This window comes from Amphiura filiformis, unplaced genomic scaffold (assembly GCF_039555335.1).
Source record: "Amphiura filiformis unplaced genomic scaffold, Afil_fr2py scaffold_112, whole genome shotgun sequence".
Lineage (NCBI taxonomy): Eukaryota > Metazoa > Echinodermata > Ophiuroidea > Amphilepidida > Amphiuridae > Amphiura > Amphiura filiformis.
This window is the reverse complement of record NW_027305576.1, coordinates 119831-146927: the sequence shown is the minus strand read 5'-3', so window position 1 is coordinate 146927 and position 27097 is coordinate 119831. Positions and strand designations below refer to the sequence as shown.

The 27097-nt window shown below is 36.4% G+C and overlaps 1 protein-coding gene across 1 annotated transcript in view; it reads left to right on the top strand.

Annotated features, from left to right (window-relative positions):
- The window catches only part of LOC140145001 (uncharacterized), a 76511-nt gene that overhangs the window by 14530 nt on the left and 34884 nt on the right, over positions 1 to 27097 (top strand). The window lies entirely within an intron of this gene.

Here is a 27097-nt window from a genome sequence, read left to right as displayed (position 1 = left end):
ACATTCGAGATTTGAAATTAGACATTCGTTATTCCGCAGAATTTCGATCTAAAATCCACTTTCCTACACCAATCACGTGTCATGGAGTCATTGGACATCATTTTTAGACATTCGACACCACTTTAGACATTCGAAAAATTTTGACCAAAAAATCTCAATTTTTACACATTTGTTATTTCGCAGAATTTCGATCTAAAAAACACTTTTCTACACAGATCACGTGTCCAGGAGTAATATGACACCATTTTTGACCTTCCCGAAAACATTTGACCCAAAAAATTGCATTTTTAGACATTCGAGATTAGAAATTAGACATTCGTGATTTTCGAAAAGTGTCATATAAAAACCACTTTTCTACACCGATCAAGGGCCATGGAGTCATCTGACACCACTTTGACATCAATTTGACATCAAAAACATTTTGACCCAAAAAATTGCATTTTTAGACATTCGAGATTAGAAATTAGACATTCGTGATTTTCGAAAAGTGTCATATAAAAACCACTTTTCTACACCGATCAAGGGCCATGGAGTCATCTGACACCACTTTTTGACATCAAAATATTTTGACCCAAAAAACTCCATATTTAGACATTCGAGATTTGAAATTAGACATTCGTTATTCCGCAGAATTTCGATCTAAAATTCACTTTCCTACACCGATCACGTGTCATGGAGTCATTGGACATCATTTTTAGACATTCGACACCACTTTAGACATTCGAACAATTTTGACCAAAAAATCTCAATTTTTAGACATTCGTTATTTCGCAGAATTTCGATCTAAAAACCACTTTTCTACACAGATCACGTGTCCAGGAGTAATATGACACCATTTTGACCTTCCCGAAAATATTCGACCCAAAAAATTGCATTTTTAGACATTCGAGATTAGAAATTAGACATTCGTGATTTTCGAAAAGTGTCATATAAAAACCACTTTTCTACACCGATCAAGGGCCATGGAGTCATCTGACACCACTTTTTGACATCAAAATTTTTTGACCCAAAAATTGCATTTTTAGACATTCGAGATTTGAAATTAGACATTCGTTATTCCGCAGAATTTCGATCTAAAATCCACTTTCCTACACCAATCACGTGTCATGGAGTCATTGGACATCATTTTTAGACATTCGACACCACTTTAGACATTCGAAAAATTTTGACCAAAAAGTCTCAATTTTAGACATTCGTTATTTCGCAGAATTTCGATCTAAAACCACTTTTCTACACAGATCACGTGTCCAGGAGTAATACGACACCATTTTGACCTTCCCGAAAATATTCGACCCAAAAATTGCATTTTAGACATTCGAGATTAGAAATTAGACATTCGTGATTTTCGAAAAGTGTCATATAAAAACCACTTTTCTACACCGATCAAGGGCCATGGAGTCATCTGATACCACTTTGACATCAATTTGGCATCAAAAAAATTATGACCCAAAAAATTGCATTTTTAGACATTCGAGATTAGAAATTAGACATTCGTGATTTTCGAAAAGTGTCATATAAAAACCACTTTTCTTCACCGATCAAGGGCCATGGAGTCATCTGACACCACTTTTGACATCAAAATATTTTGACCCAAAAATTTCATTTTAGACATTCGAGATTAGAAATTAGACATTCGTGATTTTCGAAAAGTGTCATATAAAACCACTTTTCTTCACCGATCAAGGGCCATGGAGTCATCTGACACCACTTTGACATCAATTTGGCATCAAAAATTTTGACCCAAAAATTGCATTTTTAGACATTCGAGATTAGAAATTAGACATTCGTGATTTTCGAAAAGTGTCATATAAAAACCACTTTTCTACACCGATCAAGGGCCATGGAGTCATCTGACACCACTTTTTGACATCAACAATTTTTTGACCCAAAAAATTGCATTTTTAGACATTCGAGATTTGAAATTAGACATTCGTTATTCCGCAGAATTTCGATCTAAAATTCACTTTCCTACACCGATCACGTGTCATGGAGTCATTGGACATCATTTTTAGACATTCGACACCACTTTAGACATTCGAACAATTTTGACCAAAAATCTCAATTTTTAGACATTCGTTATTTCGCAGAATTTCGATCTAAAACCACTTTTCTACACAGATCACGTGTCCAGGAGTAATATGACACCATTTTTGACCTTCCGAAAATATTCGACCCAAAAATTGCATTTTAGACATTCGAGATTAGAAATTAGACATTCGTGATTTTCGAAAAGTGTCATATAAAAACCACTTTTCTACACCGATCAAGGGCCATGGAGTCATCTGACACCACTTTTGACATCAAAAATTTTTGACCCAAAAATTGCATTTTTAGACATTCGAGATTTGAAATTAGACATTCGTTATTCCGCAGAATTTCGATCTAAAATCCACTTTCCTACACCAATCACGTGTCATGGAGTCATTGGACATCATTTTTAGACATTCGACACCACTTTAGACATTCGAAAAATTTTGACCAAAAAGTCTCAATTTTTAGACATTCGTTATTTCGCAGAATTTCGATCTAAAAACCACTTTTCTACACAGATCACGTGTCCAGGAGTAATACGACACCATTTTTGACCTTCCCGAAAATATTTGATCCAAAAAATGCATTTTTAGACATTCGAGATTAGAAATTAGACATTCGTGATTTCCGAAAATTAAAAACCACTTTTCTACACCGATCAAGGGCCATGGAGTCATCTGACACCACTTTTTGACATCAAAAATTTTGACCCAAAAATTGCATTTTAGACATTCGAGATCTGAAATTAGACATTCGTTATTCCGCAGAATTTCGATCTAAAATCCAATTTCCTACACCAATCACGTGTCATGGAGTCATTGGACATCATTTTTAGACATTCGACACCACTTTAGACATTCGAAAAATGTTGACCAAAACATCTCAATTTTTAGACATTCGTTATTTCGCAGAATTTCGATCTAAAACCACTTTTCTACACAGATCACGTGTCCAGGAGTAATACGACACCATTTTTACCTTCCCGAAAATATTTGACCCAAAAAAATTAATTTTTAGACATTCGAGATTAGAAATTAGACATTCGTGATTTCCGAAAATTAAAAACCACTTTTCTACACCGATCAAGGGCCATGGAGTCATCTGACACCACTTTTTGACATCAAAAATTTTGACCCAAAAATTGCATTTTTAGACATTCGAGATCTGAAATTAGACATTCGTTATTCCGCAGAATTTCGATCTAAAATCCACTTTCCTACACCAATCACGTGTCATGGAGTCATTGGACATCATTTTTAGACATTCGACACCACTTTAGACATTCGACAAATTTTGACCAAAACATCTCAATTTTTAGACATTCGTTATTTCGCAGAATTTCGATCTAAAAACCACTTTTCTACACAGATCACGTGTCCAGGAGTAATATGACACCATTTTGACCTTCCGAAAACATTTGACCCAAAAAATTGCATTTTTATACATTCGAGATTAGAAATTAGACATTCGTGATTTTCGAAAAGTGTCATATAAAAACCACTTTTCTACACCGATCAAGGGCCATGGAGTCATCTGACACCACTTTTTGACATCAATTTGGCATCAAAACATTTTGACCCAAAAATTGCATTTTTAGACATTCGAGATTAGAAATTAGACATTCGTGATTTTCGAAAAGTGTCATATAAAACCACTTTTCTACACCGATCAAGGGCCATGGAGTCATCTGACACCACTTTTTGACATCAAAAATTTTTTGACCCAAAAAATTGCATTTTTAGACATTCGAGATTTGAAATTAGACATTCGTTATTCCGCAGAATTTCGATCTAAAATTCACTTTCCTACACCGATCACGTGTCATGGAGTCATTGGACATCATTTTTAGACATTCGACACCACTTTAGACATTCGAACAATTTTGACCAAAAAATCTCAATTTTTAGACATTCGTTATTTCGCAGAATTTCGATCTAAAAACCACTTTTCTACACAGATCACGTGTCCAGGAGTAATATGACACCATTTTTGACCTTCCCGAAAATATTCGACCCAAAAATTGCATTTTAGACATTCGAGATTAGAAATTAGACATTCGTGATTTTCGAAAAGTGTCATATAAAACCACTTTTCTACACCGATCAAGGGCCATGGAGTCATCTGACACCACTTTTTGACATCAAAAATTTTTGACCCAAAAATTGCATTTTTAGACATTCGAGATTTGAAATTAGACATTCGTTATTCCGCAGAATTTCGATCTAAAATCCACTTTCCTACACCAATCACGTGTCATGGAGTCATTGGACATCATTTTTAGACATTCGACACCACTTTAGACATTCGAAAAATTTTGACCAAAAAGTCTCAATTTTAGACATTCGTTATTTCGCAGAATTTCGATCTAAAAACCACTTTTCTACACAGATCACGTGTCCAGGAGTAATACGACACCATTTTTGACCTTCCCGAAAATATTCGACCCAAAAAATTGCATTTTTAGACATTCGAGATTAGAAATTAGACATTCGTGATTTTCGAAAAGTGTCATATAAAAACCACTTTTCTACACCGATCAAGGGCCATGGAGTCATCTGACACCACTTTGACATCAATTTGGCATCAAAAAAATTATGACCCAAAAAATTGCATTTTTAGACATTCGAGATTAGAAATTAGACATTCGTGATTTTCGAAAAGTGTCATATAAAAACCACTTTTCTTCACCGATCAAGGGCCATGGAGTCATCTGACACCACTTTTGACATCAAAAATATTTTGACCAAAAAATTTCATTTTTAGACATTCGAGATTAGAAATTAGACATTCGTGATTTTCGAAAAGTGTCATATAAAAACCACTTTTCTTCACCGATCAAGGGCCATGGAGTCATCTGACACCACTTTTTGACATCAAAATTTTTTGACCCAAAAAATTGCATTTTTAGACATTCGAGATTTGAAATTAGACATTCGTTATTCCGCAGAATTTCGATCTAAAATTCACTTTCCTACACCGATCACGTGTCATGGAGTCATTGGACATCATTTTTAGACATTCGACACCACTTTAGACATTCGAACAATTTTGACCAAAAATATCAATTTTTAGACATTCGTTATTTCGCAGAATTTCGATCTAAAAACCACTTTTCTACACAGATCACGTGTCCAGGAGTAATATGACACCATTTTTGACCTTCCCGAAAATATTCGACCCAAAAAATTGCATTTTTAGACATTCGAGATTAGAAATTAGACATTCGTGATTTTCGAAAAGTGTCATATAAAAACCACTTTTCTACACCGATCAAGGGCCATGGAGTCATCTGACACCACTTTTTGACATCAAAAATTTTTTGACCCAAAAAATTGCATTTTTAGACATTCGAGATTTGAAATTAGACATTCGTTATTCCGCAGAATTTCGATCTAAAATCCACTTTCCTACACCAATCACGTGTCATGGAGTCATTGGACATCATTTTAGACATTCGACACCACTTTAGACATTCGAAAAATTTTGACCAAAAAGTCTCAATTTTTAGACATTCGTTATTTCGCAGAATTTCGATCTAAAAACCACTTTTCTACACAGATCACGTGTCCAGGAGTAATACGACACCATTTTGACCTTCCGAAAATATTTGATCCAAAAATGCATTTTAGACATTCGAGATTAGAAATTAGACATTCGTGATTTCCGAAAATTAAAAACCACTTTTCTACACCGATCAAGGGCCATGGAGTCATCTGACACCACTTTTGACATCAAAAATTTTGACCCAAAAATTGCATTTTAGACATTCGAGATCTGAAATTAGACATTCGTTATTCCGCAGAATTTCGATCTAAAATCCAATTTCCTACACCAATCACGTGTCATGGAGTCATTGGACATCATTTTTAGACATTCGACACCACTTTAGACATTCGAAAATTTTTGACCAAAACATCTCAATTTTTAGACATTCGTTATTTCGCAGAATTTCGATCTAAAAACCACTTTTCTACACAGATCACGTGTCCAGGAGTAATACGACACCATTTTTGACCTTCCCGAAAATATTTGACCCAAAAAAATTAATTTTTAGACATTCGAGATTAGAAATTAGACATTCGTGATTTCCGAAAATTAAAAACCACTTTTCTACACCGATCAAGGGCCATGGAGTCATCTGACACCACTTTTGACATCAAAAATTTTGACCCAAAAATTGCATTTTTAGACATTCGAGATCTGAAATTAGACATTCGTTATTCCGCAGAATTTCGATCTAAAATCCACTTTCCTACACCAATCACGTGTCATGGAGTCATTGGACATCATTTTAGACATTCGACACCACTTTAGACATTCGACAAATTTTGACCAAAACATCTCAATTTTTAGACATTCGTTATTTCGCAGAATTTCGATCTAAAAACCACTTTTCTACACAGATCACGTGTCCAGGAGTAATATGACACCATTTTTGACCTTCCCGAAAACATTTGACCCAAAAAATTGCATTTTTAGACATTCGAGATTAGAAATTAGACATTCGTGATTTTCGAAAAGTGTCATATAAAAACCACTTTTCTACACCGATCAAGGGCCATGGAGTCATCTGACACCACTTTGACATCAAAAAATTTTGACCCAAAAATTTCATTTTTAGACATTCGAGATTAGAAATTAGACATTCGTGATTTTCGAAAAGTGTCATATAAAACCACTTTTCTTCACCGATCAAGGGCCATGGAGTCATCTGACACCACTTTTTGACATCAAAAAAATGTTGACCCAAAAAATTGCATTTTTAGACATTCGAGATTTGAAATTAGACATTCGTTATTCCGCAGAATTTCGATCTAAAATCCACTTTCCTAGTACACCGATCACGTGTCATGGAGTCATTGGACATCATTTTTAGACATTCGACACCACTTTAGACATTCGAAAAATTTTGACCAAAAAATCTCAATTTTTAGACATTCGTTATTTCGCAGAATTTCGATCTAAAAACCACTTTTCTACACAGATCACGTGTCCAGGAGTAATACGACACCATTTTTGACCTTCCCGAAAATATTTGACCCAAAAAAATGCATTTTTAGACATTCGAGATTAGAAATTAGACATTCGTGATTTTCGAAAATTGTCATATAAAAACCACTTTTCTACACCGATCAAGTGTCATGGAGTCATCTGACACCACTTTTTGACATCAACAAATTTTGACCCAAAAAATTTCATTTTTAGACATTCGAGAGTAGAAATTTGACATTCGTGATTTTCGAAAAGTGTCATATAAAACCACTTTTCTTCACCGATCAAGGGCCATGGAGTCATCTGACACCACTTTTGACATCAAAACAATTTTGACCCACAAAATTGCATTTTTAGACATTCGAGATTTGAAATTAGACATTCGTTATTCCGCAGAATTTCGATCTAAAATCCACTTTCCTACACCGATCACGTGTCATGGAGTCATTGGACATCATTTTTAGACATTCGACACCACTTTAGACATTCGAAAAATTTTGACCAAAAATCTCAATTTTAGACATTCGTTATTTCGCAGAATTTCGATCTAAAACCACTTTTCTACACAGATCACGTGTCCAGGAGTAATACGACACCATTTTTGACCTTCCGAAAATATTTGACCCCAAAAATGCATTTTTAGACATTCGAGATTAGAAATTAGACATTCGTGATTTCCGAAAATTGTCATATAAAAACTACTTTTCTACACCGATCAAGTGCCATGGAGTCATCTGACACCACTTTTTGACATCAAAAATTTTGACCAAAAAAATGTTATTTCTAGACATTCGAGATTTGAAATTAGACATTCGTTATTCCGCAGAATTTCGATCTAAAATCCACTTTTCTACACCAATCACGTGTCATGGAGTCATTGGACATCATTTTAGACATTCGACACCACTTTAGACATTCGAAAAATTTTGACCAAAAAATCTCAATTTTAGACATTCGTTATTTCGCAGAATTTCGATCTAAAAAACCACTTTTCTACACAGATCACGTGTCCAGGAGTAATATGACACCATTTTTGACCTTCCCGAAAATATTTGATCCAAAAAATTGCATTTTAGATATTCGAGATTAGAAATTAGACATTCGTGATTTTTGAAAATCCAAAAAATTGCAAATTTATATAGGTGCTGGAGAGAAATAGCAATGTGATCAGTGAAAGCACACATTTTGTGGAAAATATAATAAGAATCTATTTGATATGCAAATCGCACGTTAATACTGCTTTAATATGAGTAGACCTAATATATACGCAGCTTTGATCCAACATTATCATGATCATATGCGCAAGAGATACTACTTTTATCATGTTTAGGCTTTATGCTGAACACATAATTTTAGTGCCTTTTACTACATGTATTATGTAACACTATTAAACATGTTTGGACCAGACCTTCAAAATGATGTAATTGTAATCCACTATGATCCCATCATGGTCCGACAGAGAAGGGACAAACTTGACCTGTATGGCCTTGTGTCTTGTATTTTGTACTTGTATATGGTGGTGCACAAGAGTGCACTATGTAGGCCTAGTGTGTATTTGATATGATAAAGGCCAAGTAAAATAAAAAACATGTTTCACATCCGGATTTTTGAAGAAAAAAAAAAGGTTGAGGAGGGGGCTTTTTATTTTTTATTTTTTATTGCAAAATCGGTGTAAATATCCATAATTAGAGCTGTTTTAGCGTACACAATAATGCCTGGAAAAAGGAGGAGGCCTCTTTTTATTTGTTGTTCTGAGAGGTTGGCCCCTCTCATTGAAGAAACCTCTAGGCACTAAATATAATTGAAGAAATCTCAAAAAAGGAAGAGGGAGGAGACGTAAAACATGTTTATTTTATGTTTTATTTGCCCTAATATATATGAGGATGAGAGGAAAACATCTGGGAAAGTATCTAAGTGCCTGATATTTTTCAATTAAAATTAAAGAAGTTTTTACTAACTGTTACCGTCTGTTATTTTCCACCAAGTTACGGGGCTGTGCCCCGGGGGGCTGTACAATAATTATGAACAGGGGGGCAAGATCCGGGGGGCACAATAACACAAATGACCATATGTGTATTTCCCCGGAAAGTTCCCCCTTTTTGGATTTCACAGCTCCGAAAGACCCCTTTATATTTGACCAAAATGACAGCTCTGAAACACCCTTGATTTTGATAATTTCAGCTTTAAGAGACTCAACAAAAATTGCTCATTCCTCAATCCTCATATTTCTGTATTTTCAGGCGATTTTTAACCAGAAAGCCAAGAAAGATCCCTGGGGGGGGTCACTCCCATTGTGGCCTGTACACCATCCGCGATAATCAACTTTTGAAAAACACCCTAAACAAGGATTTAACCCTTGGCTAAAACGACACCCTAAACAGGGATTTCATTCCAAACATCAAATTTCCCCCATTTTTAATTGTTCGCTGCTCCAAAAGACCGCCTTTTACCGGTACGCCGACTTGAGGATGTCTCCTCCCTCGATGATGAGCATTTTAACATCACAGACTTATCCTGGGTGGAGCCCGAGGGAGGGCGTTCCCCCAATTTTACCCTCCCGGGATCATAATGCAGACGTCAAAGGAAGTTTTGCACCTACCCTCCTCAAGCCGTTCACCTTGGATTATACTCTTCAAAAATTATTTTTAGGCAACACAATTTTCTGTAGTTTCCTGCATAACCCGTCCCCTTGGCCCAATTACTGATAATTACCCCCCTTTGGTCAATTACACTTCCAGCTAGACAAGCCCACCCCATATGATAAACCACAGCAGACAATCCAAAAGATAGGAAATTGTTATGTAATAATGTTATTATGATACCTGTTGGCACACTTTTTGATAAATTTAGTTCTATAATGGGAAATCAGCAGGAGCTAATTGGAGGGATTAGTGGTTTTGATTTTTATTCCTTTTTCATAGAGTAGGGTTAAGGTTAAGTTTAGGATTAGGGTTAAGGTATAGGTTAGAGTTATGGTTACGGTTATGGTTAGGCTTAGGGTTAAGTTTAGGGTTCGGGTTTATGTTCGTGTTTGGGTCAGGGTTAGGATTAGATACCAGAACAACTACTAAGAACCTAGGATTAGGGTAAGACTTAGGGTTAGACTTCGGTATAGGATTAGGGTTAGGTTATGTTAACTTAGGCTTAGGTTAGGCTTAGGTTAGGATTAGGTTTAGAGTTATGATTAGGGTTAGGCTTAGGATAGGGGTAGGGTTAAGGTTAGGGTATAGGTTAGGGTTAAGGTTAAGTTTAGGATTAGAGTTAAGGTTAGGGTTAAGGTATAGGTTAGAGTTAGGGTTACGGTTATTGTTAGGCTTAGGTTAAGGTTAGGGTTAGGATTCGGGTTCTTGTTCTTGTTCGTGTTTGGGTCAGGGTTAGAACAACTCCTAGTAGGGGGAGGGGTGATCTCTGAACCACTTTGTGAGATATTATTTCAAGACTTGTGGACACTAGTTGTAGTGGCATTGTATTAGTGGGAAAATGCCTTTTGTTTCATCCGATTCGGTTATTTTACCCCCTGGACATGGGGTCTGAAATTCTGATTATATGACTATAAGGCCAATTACAACAAGTTAACCATATATTCGTTCCATGTTATTTTTGTAACATAACTTATCATTAAATCTTTTACAAAATTATATTAATGTATATCATAGAGTATTTTCATTTTTCAAAAAACAAAAAAAAAAAAGAAGCTCCAACCCCCCCCCCCCCATTTGACGTCACAATGACGTCATAATAAAGATGTCTTTTTGTGGGTTACACCAACACGCATGGAAGGTGGTACTTAAATGTTTTGGGTTTTTTTCGCCTTAACACTTAATTTGGGTGTACTGTGTCTTGGATCATGTCTATAGCTTTAAAAATGTTAAGATTAGAATTAGGATTTTATATCCCATAGGCTATTTGAAGCAAACAATTTCAAGTGCAATATTTTCGAGACCATGCACCCAAACTGGGCGATATACTTTGACGACGTGCTACTGACTCCCTACACTGATTTTCTTCATTTAGGAAGTGCTTAATAATACTCTAGGGCTTGGATTAGGGAGCCAAGATGTTTTAAACCTTTTAAAATTCAGAATGCAAGCAACCCATCCCATAAAAACATCTCTGAACACTCCCTTATATCATCAGTAACAAAGTTGTTCAATTTCTTTTTATAAATGATGTGCTGATTCTTGTTATTCATTAGTCTCAGAGCACTGAAAACAATAATCATAAGTTCACATAATTTATATGGAGGGCTTCAGAACTCATCCGCCAGTTGCGCACTAGTGACGCCCGGTTCTACTCTGTAAGGCGAGTATACACATTATCGCCGCTCACTTTCGTGGTGACCACGAAGCTTCGCCGTTTAAGAACATAACGGTCACTGACTGACAATGTATCGGCGACCAGAAATGCATGACTGAATACTCACAGCATCCTTCACAGCGAAGACTAGCGGTGGTCACGACGAAGAGAAGATATCGCTAGTATCCAAGATCCTTTGCGGTTGCCGCGGTCGACTTGCTAAAACCATGCTAAAACCACGTGATATCACGTGATACGTTGTTATCGGGTATCGATTGATCAGTTGCCTCTCTCAGTTGTTTACCTTGTGTTTACTATGCAATGACCGTGGAACGAGAGATCGCAATTAGAAAACATCATGCTCAAGAACCATGAAATGTTTTCATTATTCAGTAGAAAACGACATACCAATAAATATTCCAGGGGTATGTCAAGTCCAACTGTTGCACAATAATGCAAAATGGTCATCTGAAATTTGGATTTCGTCAGCGAACCTGTCGAATTCCACTACCGTAGCGCGTAGCATACATAAATTCATATCAAAGGAAAGTTCCACAGAAGTCTCATTTGCATAATTTCACGATATTCGGGCACAATTTCAAGATATTTATGGACATTTGCATAATTTCACGATATTCGGGCATGTATGCAGTGCATAATTTCACGATATTCGGGCACACAGAACCCTTCTCGGGCACGACGTATCACATGCAATCATCATTCATATCTCACTCAGTCAGAATGCTGACTATAATTAGGGACCTACTTGAAAAATCCCAATTGTAAATCTAAATGGTTATTTATGCACATGTAAACAAATGAACAATCTTTGACTTTTGGATATGGTATCAAAACACATGAATCCACGCCACGGCCAATTGTCTTTATATCCCTGGTCCCATCAACTCTATTTTCTTGAGGTGTGGTATTAATGCGGCTGTCAATTGCAATCCCGCTCCCTAGAAATAATAGGTGTCCACCGCTCAGTCCGACACGCCGCTAGTCCGACAACACAAATTCCCTATACTTAAGAGGTGCGCTAGTCCGAAAAAAAAGCATGCATTAGTCCGAAAATAAAAACCACTGCAACAGTCCGACACGCTGCTAGTCCAAATCTGAAAGCAGTTTTCTGTCTGACACACCGTTAGTCCAAATCCGAAATACACTGCGCTAGTCCAAATTTGGAAAACACTTCTTCAGTCCGACACTGCGGTAGTCCGAAACTGAAAACCATGGTGCTAGTCCGAAACTGAAAACTACAGCGCTAGTCGAATCTGAAAACACTGCACTAGTCCGAATCTGAAAAACACTGCACTGGTCCGAATATCAGACTAGCGCAGTGTTTCCCCCAATTCAATTTCGGGTGAGCGCGGTGTTTTTCGGACTAGCGCAGTGTTTTTTAGATTCAGACTAGCGCAGTGTCGGACTGAAGGAGTGTTTTCCAGATTCGGACTAGCGCAGTGGTTTTCATTTTCGGACTAGCGGCGTGTCGGACTGGCAGAGTGTATTTTAGCAGCGTGTTGGACTAACGCCCTGTACTCGTTTAATAGTACCTGGGCCAAGTGATGTAACACAGTCACAGGGCTGTCAACTTGTTAGAATTACGGGGACACGGTCACCCAGTCAGTCCGAAACACCGTCAATCCGAACCCCTGTCAACCCAAAACCTCAAAAAGACGTCTTATTTTTAAAAATGCGACTTAATTTAAAAAGACGTCTTATTTCTAAAAAGGCGACTTATTTTAAAAATCTTATTTTTTAAAAGGCGTATTTTTTTTTACAAAAATCTCCCGTTCTAAAAATAAGTAGTCTTTTAAAATAAAGTCACCTTTTTTTCTGAAATGGCGACTTTAAAAAAAAGAAAGCCCCTCTGAAAAAGTTTAAGCAACGGTACAAAATAATGTACTGCAACACACTGAAAGATACGAGTGCTTCCACACTTTATATTTAATTTCTTTCTATTTTATGTTTAATGTACATGATTTTTTTATGCAATACAGTATTACAATGAATAATTTTGTGTTAAAATGGAAAAATGAACAATTCAGTACCATATTCAACATGTTTAGAAAACAATAATTTTCTTCCTGAAAATTGCAAAATATGCTCAATATTTTGGGCATGCACCATTTAACTTCAGGGGGGGGCTGGAAGATTTTTGAAAAAAAAAATTCTCCCACTACATGAGCAAAAACCAAAAGCTACATTGTACATGTACATGTAGTGCAAAAAAAAATAGCTGGACAACTAACAACTAAAATAACTTCGTATTTGTATTTGTATATAGTACTACACACAGTAAATACTCATGTGAAACATTATTTTTGCATTTTTGTTAAACCATTTTTTTTTCATTTTCAGCCAATTTGACCTCATATGAACTTGGACCTCGTATACGACCTTGAACACCATGAGGGTTCCCATAGTGCAGCTATGACTCAAGTTTGATATAAAATTGGATTGACTGAGTTTTAAATATTGGACAAGATGTAGTCGATTCCAATATTTTAAAACTCATAGTGAGACCAATAAATACTGGGCGTAAAGCATCCAATTTTATCATTATTATGTGTTGGATCCAATATTTCCACACACTTGGATTAAACAAAACATATAAATAATGGTTGCAATAGGATTTGAACTGTTCATATGTGTACATCCATTTCAAAACGATGCACTTGTCGGCTGCTACATGTGTCTCATTTCAAATAATAGCTAGGAATAAATACCAGACTCATCTCAAGTGGAGGTCAATTAAAATCATCCCCAAGTCACATGGTTAAAAAGGAAGCCCCGCCAGATCATTTCTTCTGGGGTGAACCAAACCTGCCTGGTTATCAAATTAATCAGTGACAAGGTTATCTCTGAATTTGATATATCCTAATTGATGTTTTAATGTTATTAATTTTAATGCTATTACATCAATTAGCATCAGAAGAACTGCTCTGGCAGGGCTTCCTCTTTAAGGAATGTTCTCTGTATTCTAAACCATGTGACTTGGGATGATTTGAAGTGACCTCCACTTGTGTTGAGTCTGACATGTAGCAGCCGACAAGTGCATCGTTTTGATATGGATGTACACACATGAGATCAAAAAGCCTTACATTAATTGTTGACACACACACACAGACAGACAGACAGACACACGACTCGTGATACCATAAGGTCTTTTCCTTAGGACGACCTAAAAATTAGTAGAAAACGATAAGCTATGTTAAAAACATTTTGTCCCTAGGGGTCAAATTTCATACTACAGGGTCAAATTTACAAATGGTCAGATTTTGTCAAAAACCACGGCATGGTATACCTCTGGTAATAACGATTCAGATAATTATAGTTTGATCTATCTGTGGCATACTGTTTCAGAGTTCAAAAAGGTCAGAATTAGGAGACGACTCACCAGCGGAACACTTTGGCATATAGTTTTTGACAAAATCTGAACAATTTTGAAATTTTGACCCTGTTATATAAAATTTGACACCTGTTCAACCCAAGGAAATTTTTGAATATTTTAACAGAAAACGGAGATTGTCGTTTTGTACACATTTTTTCTGATCTACAGACATTGATTAGAAGTTGATTTCTGAGGGTGCACAATTGAGTGACTCCTCTCTTTTTCCAACTAAACTACATCTGGAACATCACCCTGTGGTTGCCTAATGTAATTTGCTACATTTATAAGCATGTGATGCATGTAATGCAGCGTAGAGTCTAATGGAAGTTAATATCCATGTATACGGGAGCGAGTTCCAGTTGTGCAGTCTTTGGGAAGAACTTCTGCTGGAAGCAATCTGTAATGATACGATGATACTTTTTGATGGTACTTTTGGGGAGTGGATTAGGATTTCTGGTATTATCATTGGTGCTACGTTGATGGAGTTGAGGTAATTCCTTGAGGTATTTCGCAAGCTGAAGGCGTAAAACTTGATATCCATTCTCCGGTTAACCGTTTTCCATGTGATGACGGTCTGAAGCCTCAGAGCTGTTTCATGGTTGGGTAATCACCTGTGTATACAGCAAAAGGAACAAAAACAATTTAGTTTCAAAGTATGAAAATCAAATTGCAGCACTCGTTTTATACAGTCTGAACAGTCGTGGCGGCATCAGATATTTTTTGCCGGAGGGGGCATTTCATTAAATTTCCACAAAATTGTGCCACAAGGGGGGGAACTGGAGAGGAGATCTCCGACTGGGGATTACTAGTACCCCCCCGGCATGCACTGCACCGCCACTGCTGAACACACAATCCCATCACATGAACAGGCAATAAATGAATTTTGTATTTGAATGATTTCTTGCCCTGTTTTGTATACACGGTACACATAAATTTTTAACTTCCCGACCAAAAACACGAGTTCCAAAGGAAATTCATCAGGTGGATTATTTGTGTTTAATTTGGACAACCATGTATTTACATGTACATGTAGAACTTTGTTGTTGTTGGGCTCTGTCAAGTCAACAAATTACAAAGGAAAAAACAATCATGTTGTTTACCCTTCCTACATGATGCACAGATGCAGTACATACTACATTACAGTTAACATGGTTAATACACCAGATTATTTTAGGATTTCACTACATTCATAACATTTCTAATTTGCATGTACCACTCGGGGTGTCATCTCATCTCAGCTCCTATTAAAAAAATTTTGTCAGAATTAAAAACCAGCCCACAACTATTTATTCGGAAAATATTCTTTGAAGAAGAAATAATTACAACGATCGACATGAAAATACAAAGCCAACAATTACATCACAAGCATGAAGTCTACGTGCAGCAATGCTACAGCTGATTTTATCATGACGAATGATGACATAATGCACGAATATCATTCTTTGCCTGGATCCGGGAAGTCATCTCATCTCGGAAACAATAAAGGATGTACTACAAAAGATCAGAATTAAAAACCAAACCACCAAGTCAAGTATTTATTCGGAAAAAAGAAGGAAATAAAATTCATATTGCGATCGACACGGCATGTGAAAATGCAATATCCACACGTACGAATGCATGCAACCAAACAGCCAAAGAAACTCTCTCTGACCCGCGTACCCGGGCTCAAACCAAGTAACAATCGAATATTTAGGTACACAAAGACTCATACTTACCAATATATCCCAAAACATTCAATCAAACTTGATATTTTCCACAATTTCATAGCAGATTCCATCATTCTGTTCTGATCACACTCGCTGTCCACTCACCACTCGTGAATCGTGACCTCGGGTTTGTTTACAACTTGGTAGCCCGATATCGATTGATCGCTGCTTTGTATACATTTGGCTGATCCCCGTTTTTTCAGCAAATTTGGCCGAAATTAGGACAACTTTCATTGACTGTTTTGCCGTCTAAACCTGAATCGTTAGTGAAAAAAATGAGCATAGACACGAAGGGGAACCACTGTGAACAAGGGATCGTCTTGATTTCACTAACGATTCAGGTTTAATGCCTATAAAGTGAGTTCAAAGATGGGGAGTTTCAGACGGGAACACACGCAAGAGAATAGGGTGTAATTTGAAACGCTTGCGAACACGCAGGAGTTTCGGAGCGAGTTCTGCTGTATGCAGGGATACTAGCGATATCTTCTCTTGTCACGACGAACCACTCTAATTGGGTCAATGAACTTTCTTGAAAATCGCTGATTGCACTATCTTACGTGGTGTTATCAAGTTTACAAGCGATCGTTTCATCTTGATCTTGAAGTGTGTTGAGTAAATTCACTGGTTAAATAAAATTCCCCTGGGTGTTTGATATCACATTATCAAAACAAAGCAACTGATAATAATTATGTATACATATTATTTTAATTACCTTTGTCTTATTGCTTAAAACATAAAGTGTACGGGTGTCCAACAGAAGCGAAAACAGGCACATGTTTATCCATATGTATAGGGTGTCTGAGGGGATGTTCCCCTGAGAAGTTGGAAATCTGTGCAAAATGAAGGTCCAATTGAAGCTATTTGGTGCATTATTTTTACACTTTTATCATTGCTTTCAACTAAAAATATAAGGGCCCGCACACAATGTGCAATTTTGTTAATAGTACACTGGTCCACTGACACTTTATAAGACTTGAGACTCACAATTACAAAGCATGCATGGATTGATATTGAAGTCAGCACTCTTAGTACTGAATTTTGTGACAAAATGTGCCAGCACTAATTTTCACAGACCCTACGACCACCCCCCCCCGTGTCTGATAATGCGTGTTGTCAATCAGTGGCGGATTTAAGCTGTCAGCAAGTGCTGACAAGGCCCCTGTTATTTTGGCCAAAGTTTTTTTTTTGGTTTTTGTTTTTTTGCTTTAATTGTTTCTGCAAGGTTCAAAGGTCCGGTGGGTAGAATAGTACTGAAAAGGCTATATATGCCCGTGCATGCAGAGGACATTCTATTTATGCCTCATTTATGATTCTTGAAAAGTTTCATTAAATTTTGCCCATTTTGGCCACAGATCAAAAGTAGCTAAAAGTCAAGGGCCCTAGCTGTCCAAATTTAATATTTGGGAACACAATTTCTATAGAATCAGGACTACGAATTGGTGCATTACACATTCTCAAAATACAAGTAGGTCATCTAGTATGGGTCCATGATATAAGCGTACCATCAAAGCTGGCTCTAAAACTACAAAGGACTCCGTATGTGGACCGTGATGCACTTTGAGCCTGAAGGTCTTTCCCTTAGATATGACTTTTTGCCAATTTTGGCCCGGATACCCAAGATCAAGAGTTCCCTGGGGCCCAAAATGTCAATACAAAGGGTCTGTCGTTTCTCAATAACTATTCATGAGTTCCAAAGGTCAAAACATTATAGGTCCCCGGGGTCTAAAATGTTTATAAAAAGTAATTTAAAGCAATATCAGTTCATGGTTCAGCACTTGGGCAGTGTACCTTTACATGGGTTTATGAGCCTCATAATGTTAAATATTATTGGGTACAGAGCCCAAATGGGCCCAGACCCAGGGCCCCCAAAATGTGCCTCCCTCCCAATTGCCCTGTGCACCTTCCTTTTTAGACCTAAAACATCATGTTTTGGGCCAAAATAGGGTAAAATTGCATAATTTTGCCCGCGAGAAGCGCGCACTGGCCCTATATTACAGCAAAATTCACCTTCATTTTTTTCGTGCTTCGATCACCCGCAAATGTCATAGTAAAATCGAAAACAAAATATGCCCGACTCTCTCTAAATTGTTATGCTTCTGCCGCAATCTTATACGTAAATCAAATTAAACTAAGCCACTTGAGTGCATACGCGCTCGTATATGCCCTCCTTACAGTGAGTTTGGGGCCCTCCAAATTTGGCCGGGCCCAGGGCCCCCAAAAGGCAAATCCGGCCCTAAGGTGCATAGGCGTAGATCCGGGGGTGTGGGGATGGGGATAAATCCCCTTTTGCACCATATTTTAACAGTTTTGTTTCAAAATGGCAACATTTTCGGGCGCTTCGCGCATTTGTGTCATAAATTAAATTTTTCGCCAAAAAGCCCTGGATTTAAGATTTTTTTTTTTTTTTATCCCCCCTAATGTCAAAATTCAAGCGTACCAACGTATTGGATTCGTATTCCTTGAGATCAGATTATGACCATTAATCTGGGATTTTGCTTGCTTCTTGACTATCAAGCAAAAAAATAGAAAAGGAAATATTCCTTGTTCTTTAGTACCGTTTACATGATGCAGTCATGTCTACAGTAGAATTCACCACGACCTTTGCAGGACTTAAACCCCATTAAAAGCTATTAAACCAAGATAACACTCATTGAAAACAGCTCAACTGATTAAATCATATCTTCTCTGGTTAAATCCACACAACATATGTGTCTGCTTTACATGTACAATGGAGCAATGAGCTGGTATTATAGTTTCAGTTGGGTGAACGATTATAAAGCGAACGCTAGAGAACAATTCTGTGTGGGCTTTTGTTTACGAAATGAGACAATACTCTGCTTATTGTTAATCAGCGTTCTTGAAAATGAGCAGCATGGTGGTTTGCAGACTTAACACGGTTTGGAAATAATTTCTTCATATTTTTTGGTGTTATCTGTCGTTTACATATCCTTCCTAAAACACCAAAGTACGAATATTTCCAAACATCTAAATTAGCTAAAAATTTAGGACATGTTACAAAACTATATTTTCTAGAATTTTAGAAGAGTACTTTTAATATTGGCCGGTTATTTTTCACACAGCGACGTTAACTAGGCAATTACCCATACTTCTAACATACGCTATTTGTAGAGGTTACGCGTCAATGGTAAGAGCACTGTGTATTGTGTATAGGAAAACGGACAGTAACTGCAGTATGAAACACTCACAAATCTGATAAACCCTCGAATTGGGTATAGAATAGTGTGAAATTGCAAATTTTCGCGCGCTTCTTGCGTAATTTACCGAAATAATATAGGCCTACATCAACTTTTACTTCAAATAGTATGAAATGGAATGAATGTTTGCGCACTACGCGCACGTATCTCATAACATTGGGCCGAACTAATGATCACTATCAAATTTTGTTGTTACTCTCCTCCCGACAAAATTCAGGTACGTTCCTGATTTCAACTCTTTACCATTGGGCCCCGGGCCCCGGGATATTTTGCTGACAGGGCCCTTTTCCTTAAATCCGCCTCTGAGGTCAATGTCAAGCAGCTCTAGTTGTAATTATGCTCATGACTGGAGACAGTTTTGTTAATACAAGAGCATTGCCTCTATCATGCCACATGCATCTGTTTTCCATAATTTACATAAATTCGATTTTTTTTATGTTTCTGTTTTGTAAATGTGAAACTGCTTGTGAATTTTTGTCATTACTAACAAATAATTTCCAAATGTTTGCTTATCGGTTGATCTACTGTAATTCTGTATACGTATACTGACATGAAATTTGCATTTTGACAAAACATGGAGGGATTTGATATTGTGTCATATATCTAAAAACATGAGGGATATCCACTCCCCTTGTCCCCCGGGATTTATGTCTCCCTGTCTCCCGGGATTGATGCCCATGTTTGCAGTTATTATCTCACCATTTGAGGGAGGAATAGTTATTTTAAATTTGGTAAATTTGATTCGCTATAAACAGCAGCCGTAGCGATAAATTAAAGATAATCGTCAAAGATGTACTTAAAATTCAGCAAATTTACTATAATATAGCCTAAACACGCTCATATTGCCACGATTCAGATCTACACATCACATCATTGCAAAACTCTTTGTACACAGCTGGTCCGAATGACGTTTTCTACACGTCAGCATAAGCTAGCATAGTCGATAATACAAACTCAACAACACGGATCTTACATTATTTAACATTTACATTAATTTATCCATAAAATAGACATTATCAAAGTATTTTTAAATACTTTGATAATGTCTATTTTAATGTCTATTTCAATTAAAATTGATCGTTTATGTGAATATTTCTACATGTAACAGTTGTTTGAAATGGTCTTTGATGTCACTACAGCATCATTTAAACAGAATTAATGGTCAACATCTGTTGCGTGTTATTGTCAAAAAGAACGCACGTAGATATTTGTTGAAGGGTTAAATGTTTTCCCTATCAACGTGCATGGGTTCATGTAATAATGTAATATTTACATATTACACGAGTCTTACATATTGAGTCAGGTCTTTTTAACAAACTGTAACGGTTATCACATTATCATTACTGTATAGCATTAAAAATTAAATCAAAAAATAAAAAAGTTACAAAACTCACCAGAAATATGTCAGATTTATAATAAGTGGCTAGAAAACCATAGAATAAATAATAGTAAAAAAAAAACACCACAATTTTCTCATGTACTGTATACTTCTTACCAGTTTAATATAATTGAAAGACATAAAGAAAGCTTTATAAAAAATTATATAATGATTTTAGCATAAGCATAATTATTAACTAATTTGTTGTATTAATAAAAATTCCCTTTAAAAGGGAAAGCCAGCCTCAATGTAGAAGAGGTCTTGTAATTAGTTTTGGTCAATGTGAAAGGCATTTTTAGGATCACGCTTACATCTACATGACAGTCCACCAAACCATCAACGATGAGAACATGCACACTGAAACAGCAGAAAACATTAATTCCTAATCTCATGTCAACTCTTTTAATTCATTACATGTACTCCAAATTGTTCTGGTCTGTTTGTTTTGTTGTTGTTGTTGTTGTTGGTTTTTTTTGTCTTTTCAGCTTTTTACCCAGGATATCTCAATTTCCAATTTTGTAATACCATGCTTACGAACTCAATATCTTCGCTTAGGAATGTCCGATTTCACTGCTTTCGATATATACACTGCCGGTTTGAGTTAACTTACATGTACATTTTATTTTAAAATAACTTAATTAATTCGCAATGTATAGTTTAAGCCTACTATATTATAATAGATAGTGGCCAGCACATTTATAAAGGACTGGTTACTCACTACAATCTTCACTCTTAAACTGTGTTTTTCTGAATGTGCTGATCATGTTGAGTGCTAGTCGGAAACTCCTGCGAAGCTATGGACATGGAATCTTACATACTCCATTCTATAACAGTCTGCCTAGTGCCTTGTGTGTTTTCTCTTCAATCATTTTGTTGAATGTAATTTTATGAATCAAATAGTTATGTGTCATTTTATTTATAATAAAGAAGTTATTAAATTAATAAAGTAAGACAATTTATTTATCTATAAGTGCATGTCAAATGGGGTACATTGTTCAATACTATAGGCCTACATGCATAAATTATGCCCATATTATAGCTAGGCCCTAAAAACTTTTTTTTGCATCGGATTTTTCCGTTGAAAAGACAAAACTGATGTTTATGATAGCAACCATTTCATCAATAACATTTTGAGTCATTTTTATCCATAAAACGACACAGGATATGATAGATAACTACTTTCACATCAATATGGTCCATATGATCACAGATTGTTGAGAATCTGTGATATGATCCGGGATATGATGAAGATTTTGATTCTATAGATCTGTTATCAACATGATATCACGCTGTTCAGTGGTCAAGGAGTAAGGACCCCGGTCAAGGGACACTGATATGACATCATAGGTGATGTCAGATTTTCTTCTGCTGACCATATGATGCTATATATTAACTATTATTGTTACATTTAGGCCTATACCTAGAACTTTTAAAGTCATAATTAGTTCAAACATAACTTTGGTAATACTCACTCGTTTTCGTTCGTTGAAACGGCAAAACATACTTACTTTTCCTTACAAATCGAATTAAAATATTTAAAAAAATTCAACCACAAAAGTTTTAAACAAAAGTCATTCCAATACCAATAAAAAATAATCTCTTGAGCATACAAACACCATCCCAGAAATAGGTACCAGCCCGATGGGCTGGCGAAAAAACAATGATAACCGTCAGTCCAGATATTTGTTTACATTAATTAGTGTCTTCCTAAATTTATCAAAAAAGTTACAGCTGAAGAACAACCTGGAAGTGTAGGGCCTACGACAGTTCAAACAAGTCAATTAATGCAATAAAAAACGTTCATTTCAGGCAATTATCACAAATCAAATAAAGAAAAACCAACCATATTATTCTCAAGTTTGCCATGCATAGAATATTTTATCATGATAATGCTCATCACAGACGGGATAATTATAATTTAATTTCAGTTGACAATAGTCGACATATCAACACCAACGAGAGTCGTAAGTTTTCAAGTACCAGTATTTCAGGTTGTGTAAGCCGGTGAGGAAAGCATAGCTTTCTAGCACACCACTCTTCGTCATACATAACTTCTCGCAGCCATATTTCCCTAACATAATATGAAATTTAAAAAAAGGAAATTGAATTTCGGCAGAGGTGGGGCTTGAACCCACGCTGCACTGCGCCGCTATCATGTATGCAGTAACGTACCATATTTTGGAATTGTATATGTTTAAAAACATTAATGTGTATAGCGCTCAATTCAGGCGGCGGATGACACGATCGAGCCGGCAACTTGTGAAACCGCCCGGCCGTATGGCATTTTCCAATATACTCGGTTAGTTTTGTGGGGTTCATTATCGAACCCCAACGGTTTTAGCTTGTATTTATATTATTTATCAACATAGGCCTATTTGTTTGTGATATTTCAAGCGTTTTAAAATTTCAAAATAATCCCATTCAATTACACGGTTGACGATGAAAATTTACTGAATTTAGAGAATGCAATGCGGCCACCACCTGGCTCAATTGTTGATAACTGCGTGTTCTACATACAGAAATCCGACAATAAAATGGGCAGCCAACATTATCGATTTGAACGCACGTGCTATACTCCAATATTATACCGGGTCAGTATGGAGCCTACCATTTTTCGTACGGTCTGGATTTTTGCAATTTATAGGAGAAGTCCTTGTAGGTCCTCAAAATTTTCTCCCAGATATTGGCGATTAGATTCCCATAAAGACGAAACAGTAATTTTTAGTGGGGACTTTACATAGTTAATTTCCACTAAATTCAGAAAATATTTTGGCGTATATAAAATTGAAATAAAATTCTCTGCTTTCTAAACCACATAAACTGTAGCACCATTGGGTATCATGAATCGTCATACATGATGTACAGTTAATATTCAAATATTTTTTTATACATTATGATGCTTCAGTTTTTACACACAAAATATTTCATTAAAAACCCTCCCACTCGGCTATTTTAAAAAGGTAATCAGGCTTCCTCAGCATGTGCAAGAAAAGAGCATCAAAATGTTTTCTTATTCTAGCAGCCTTTTAGAAATACTGGTGAACGGCGTCCACTGCTGTAGCTTTCTAGTAGTTGCTAGTGGCCAAGCATACAACTCGACGCGGTGGCAAGCTAACGACGAAGGGCTCGTGGTCACCACGAAAGTGGGAGGCGATAATGTGCAGACTCGCCTTATAGCCGGTTTCTATTGTTCTAAACATTATGGAATGCAGTTCAACCGCCACTAACTGCCGGTCAACCGGCTGTTGAGTTTTGAAGCCACCCATAAACTATTATCAGCTAACACACTATGCATTACAATGTACTAAAATGAGCAAAAACGCAAGAAGCCATGTCCAGGGGGTAAAATGCCCGAATCAAACGAAACTAGAGCGGTTCTCGGCTTTCGCGGTTCTCGGCATTCGCGGTTCTCGGTAGTGTGGGTTGGTCCGTATGTGACGTTTCTGTTCAGAACCTTGTGTGACCCTTCCCCCAGAAAAAAATCATCCGCCACCACTGGTTATAACAAGGGCCTTGTAAATGCAACTGGTGAGACAGAGCCTCGAATGACGTTTGTGTTTTCAGTCTGATTTCAGTTCCCTAACAGGTACAAAGTTTACGCATTATCATTAGGCCTACCAAGTATTGTATGTCCTATAATCTCTTATGTATGACATGGATCTTTACCATGATTGTGCAAGTCAAGAAATATCCTCTCAATACCCCAAACGTGCGTTAAAAAAAGACCATGTTTTACACATGCAACCTCAAGTTTAGACATATAATTTAATTTTCCCTAAACCCTCATGCACGGGAAAAATCATGCCGCCACCATTGGTTATGACAAGGGCCTTTTAGGGTGCACACCAGTAAATAACCCCCACTGACTTTCTGTACAGACAGGGGCCGGGAAAACAACTCAGTTTTTCAAAACTTCCCCTTTCTGCAAGCAGAAGGTCAGATGACGACATCCATTGTAAAAATTAATATATGGATTTCAGGATGTTTTTTCCAGAAATATTGTAAAAAGTTCAACCTATAACCCATACAGCTAACGCCACCTCACAAACAGCTTGGTGTTTCTGAAATGTAACACATTTTGAAAGTCGTCATAAAAAGTCGGATCCTGCTAAATTTACACAGACAATCTAATTTACAGGCCTAAATGATGATTAAATATGAATCAGGGCCTAATAGTTGCCTTTTAAGCCTTTTCTAATGTATTACATTAAGTCATATTGCACATTTCCTCGTTTCAAATACTGTTTTTTTCTCTTCCAGGGTGTAGCTAGACTTCTCCGTACTCCACTTGCCAATTGTGCTTCTGGCTATTGCATTTAAGCTTAAAACTCTGATTATTATTTGTGCACAATTGACAGATTTTCACATCTAATCTTTTCAGTCACCGTACGCCCTCTGTTTGTTAGCTTCCCAAGTGGACTACTGACTTTGGATTGCGGATAACTTTTTAACACGGGATTCTATGGAGAGTTAGGCCAATTTCTGGCCTAACTAAAATTGGTCATGATGTAATGCATCTTTAAATGAATCTGGCTTGTGATTGGTCCCCAGATATCGTTATTGATTGAACAAATTCATCAGGATCGGTAGAGTAAACTAGTAAACCAGAGTTCGTAGTATCTGATCCAAGAAAATGCACTTACTGTGTACGTTTCAACAACCACTGTTGTCTTTGTCAACACTTGATGAGGAGTGACTGCAATCTACTGACAACCAACGCTAGAGGGATATGTAAAATCAGGCGGTTTTTGGCGATTTTAGCCATTAAGCCCCCCCACCGCATAAATCTGAAAGCCCTCTGAGCCCCCTCCTGGAGACGCTATTGCAAAATCAATGGAGAGAGACTATACTACCTTGTTTCTTAATAAAATGTAACGGGGTACATCAGGCAACTATGAGAGCCAAAAAGGCCTCAAATTGAGCAAAGAAAGACATTAATTTTCACGTGCATTTCAACCAAGACGCTTCATTAGTGGTGTTCGCCCTTAATGTCATATTATCATGACCGTTTTATTTTGTTTTATGTTAAGGGCTAGGGTATGAACGTTTGGACAGTATTTATTGTGGGACATTAGAGCACATCAGACATATCGAATTGCATTCTGAATACTAAGAATGTCCTGATATCAAATAATTTTGATTTTTGAAATTCGCAATGTAATACACATTTTATGACAAATCATTAAAATTGATATTTTGATATATAACAGTCCTCGAAGTAAATTTTATAAATTTAATGATACATTCTTTAAGTATATGTAGCTGGGAGGAAAGGCCGACGATCAATTGAAAATTTTGACCTTTCGTATTGAAGATATGGATTTCCCCCAAAAAAATAGGTCTTTTGGGAAATAAAATCCATATCTTCAATATGAAAGGTCAAAATTTTCAGTTGATCGTCGGCTTTTCCTCCCAGCTACATACACTTTAAGAATATATCATTAGATTTATAAAATTTACTTCGAGGACTGTTATATATCAAAAATTGAAAAATATCAAATTTTAATAATTTGTCATAAAATTTGCATTATATCGTGAATTTCAAAAAATGAAAATTATTTGATATGAGAAAGACATTCTTCGTATTCAGAATGCAATTCGATATGTCTGATGCTCTCATTTCCCACAAAAATACTGTCGAAACGCTCAAAACGCTCATTCCAGATCCCTTAAGTATATGTCATATTACATGTTTCACATTTGTACGATTTTAAATAATTCTTTATCATGTTTATAGGACATGCTCTGTTTTATATTTTTATATCCTCTTTTCATTCTTGAAAAGATAGATCATGCTTTTTATTTCACCCATTGGGTATTTCTTTATTAATTTGTGTTTATATGGCGATTTCAAGTGGGATAATAACTCCTGGATGACGTAAGCATAATGTTGATAGATTTAAATATCATTATAAATAGGCACTTAATAATAATGATATTGAAATAAATTGATAAATAGATAAATTAATAGATAAATAAATAAAAGATATATAAGCGTAGATAAATAATAAATAAATGATAAACTAGGAGTAAATTGCAAACATTAAATATCTTAGAGCAAATGAGCATTTAATAAGTTTTTGCG